The sequence below is a fragment of the Athene cunicularia genome (genome assembly GCF_003259725.1).
Source record: "Athene cunicularia isolate RWA chromosome Z unlocalized genomic scaffold, athCun1 chrZ_part1, whole genome shotgun sequence".
NCBI lineage: Eukaryota > Metazoa > Chordata > Aves > Strigiformes > Strigidae > Athene > Athene cunicularia.
The window spans coordinates 22,754,056-22,757,442 of NW_020799142.1; positions in this window are offsets into that span (position 1 = coordinate 22,754,056).

Here is a 3,387-nt window from a genome sequence, read left to right on the forward strand (position 1 = left end):
TGGGTCAGGGCCGGCGAAACCCGGCTTTGCCGAGCCGACCGGGAGGCGTCCGGGCACCGCAGGGCAGCGGCAGCGCGGTGAAGGAGCTTAGTGCGCGGCGCAGGACAGGAGATGCGGCTTGGAGGGTTTGGATGAGCGGCGCGCTGAGCGCATCAGGCACTTGGGACAGAAGTACTGCCTGCGGGCGGGCGGAGCGGCGACGACGACACGCGGGCCTGTGGTGCCACCTGCTAGCGATGCTTAAGTACCCCAGACCCCTGATAGCGATGCTCAAGTACCCCAGGAAGAGAAGGCAGGCGGGAATGGCGCCTGCGTGTCACCCACAGCTCAACGGGACTCACTGCTCCCTGGGGGAGCAGCCACCTCCCCAGGGGGGAGGCGGCTCCGGCGTGGGTGGAAGTACTACCATAGCCAAGGTTGGAAAGGACGGTGTTCATTTTTTTCCACCTAAAAGTATAAGACAGGCTACAGGGTTTAAAACTGCTCCCTCGTTACAGGGGCAAATACCAAGATAAAAGAACGATCCACGGTTTGTGAGAACAGCAGAGTGAAAGATGAAAGGTAGCGCGAATCACCACAGGGCAGGGCAGAAGAGGACTTTAACAGTATTCAGTGTTCTTTCCATTTCAAATTCCTTTTTGCAGCAAGAGTTTACAGGATCTACAGTGTAATAAACTATGGTAACTGTCAAGTTAAGGAAGGCGGGTGCTGTAATAAACTATTATAACTAATTTGTTAGGTTAGGGAAGGCGGATAGGTACACTTGAATGATCTGTAGAAGTTAAACAATTAAATGTAAAGTGGGCCATTCAGATTGCAACAATGTACCCGTGTCTCAGAAACCCCACCCAGAGCTGACACGTAACTGCTGTTTGAAGAAAAGACGCCGAAAGGATGGGATCATGAGGCTTTTAAAAGATCCAACAGGAGAAAAGCGAGTCAGGAGACCAAGGCTTCGAGACTTTCAAAAGACTCAGTAGGAGGAGGACATGCACCCCAGCAACCCAAATGACCCAATGGAAAAGAGCAGGACAACTATCTGACGGGAGGAGATTGGTTAAAGACGATGGCACGAGAGTATAAAAACCGCTGCTTTTTGGAACTCGGGGTGCGTGTGGCAGAGCTGCGGCTCTCCCTGCACCCAGCGCTGCTTTGCCTATTGCTTCCCACCCTAAATCGATTGAACCCAAATAAAAATATATATTTTTATAAAAATTGGCTTTGTCTGATTATACAGGAAAGCAGTTAGGGGCCAAGCTATCATAGCTGGCAGCCCAACAAGTAACAGTCCTCTGTTCATTTGTAATAACAAAAGATAGCATGCACACAGTTTCAGAGAAGATGGTTCAGTATTTCAGGTTTACTTAAGTTTTAAAGTTCTGAAAATTTAAAAAGTATAGTTATAAACAAGCATTTTTGCCATTCAGCTTTGTCAAAAGAAATTAACATAGAAGTAGGCACATCTTTATTAAAGAATAGGACGTCATATCTTATAATGGTAATCAACTGGTAAAATAAAATTTATTTCCAAGTTTGTATTAAATGCTCATATCATGACAGACATGAAAGTTTCTTCTAAATATTGCACCACCAAGATGAATTTTTATCCATTACCTAGCGAATTATATTGCACATGGACTATCAGGTTAATCCATGTTTTTGGAAAAATTACAATACAAACGCAAGATAATTCAATGTACTTCAACTGACCAATTTGTGTATTTGCATAAACTGCCTCCTTAGAGCCCTGGCAGCTTTCTTAATGAAGTTTTGTTTCACTGGTTATTAGCAGATTCTAGCACAATGCCAAAAGAAGCTCTGCAAGATCAGCAGGAATATGAAGAAAGCAGTTTCAACAGCAAGATCTAGAAAGCATAGGAAAGTCAAGCAACAGACAGCTGTTCTGGGTTCAGCTAGGTTGTCGGTCCACCTTTCTCCCCCTATCCCCTATAAAAATCTTAGTTCAATCAGAAAACTTTTGGCCATCAAAAGTTATTTATCATACCAGTAAAGTTGACTTTATTTAAAACTACACATACAGTACACTTCTGCCCGAAACTAACTTTAACTTCCAGATACCAAAACAAAGGAAAAACTATGGTTGTCTTAATGCACAAGAGGGCCAAAAAAGTATATAAAAATTGAAAGTTATTTGCACCTTGACACCTTGCATTTGTGGTCAGCATTACAAGAAGCAGATATCATTTATAAACATTCAGTTCAGTTTTGCAAGAGTGCCCCCCAAACCAATTCCAGATGAGGAATTACTACAAGTAAAAACCCGTGCGTCCATTATATCTGTACAAATGCAATAGTTAACTATTTTGTAATAAAAGGGTAACAGAAATGAACACAGATTTATTTAGTATATCAGAACCAATTCTTACAGGACTTAAAAGTAGGATTTGCAGCTGGTCCCTTATGTTGGACATCTCAACCTCACAAGTTTAAACCAAAGCTTTATCTCAGAAGATTCTCCTCTGATATACAGTACTACAACCTTGCATTACAGGGACTGTGTGTGACACAGGAAGATAAAGAACTGAAGTTGTCACCTGTACCTACATACTAGACAGAGCACACAGTTGCCCAGTTCAGAATGCAATTGCAGCAGTTCTGGGGCTTAAAGCAGCTTTATGTTTCTTCAGATTCTGTGCATGTTCGTAACAGGTGAATTTCTAGACTGAAGCCAGCTGGCCTGGATTAAACTGTTCTTGTAGCTGTAGCTAGCAGTTTTTCATCAATGAAATCTCAGTCATTGGCAAGAATCCCCATCCATTTTAAGAATCCAAGTTCCACTGTTCATGGTAATGCCTTGTTTTCCACTCTTTCCCTGGGACAGCAGGCTTTGAATCATCAATCTTATTCTGAAGAGTACATAAATTCTTGAATGCAAAACAAAACATTTTATGACAGAGTTGACTGTTTATTATTTATAGATTAAAATGGAACCGTGGCTAATTATATCCAATTTACAAGACATTAAATGTTTTTGTGCAAGTACTAGCAGTGATTTTAACATATAAAGTTAAATTTTCTTCCTGAAATATTGCAAAACCCATAAATGCAGAAGGATTTATGTTATTGGTAATTCCAATCTACTGTTGAAAACTTTTTGAATATTAGCACTCAAGTTGTCATGACCAGTTTTCAATGTTCAACTGAAAAAAATTTGACTATTTAATTTCACAATTAATTTAAATAGCAAAGTTTGCTACAAAGGTGGCCTGGGAAAACCTAACCTATATATAAAGTTTCAATTGCAAAGTGAATTCTGTATAGTACATGCTAACTGTGATAAACAGCTTTATCAGTTTTAACATACATTATTTTAAATTTTAAAATTAACATACATTTATAAAAATTTTAACATTTTCAAACATACAT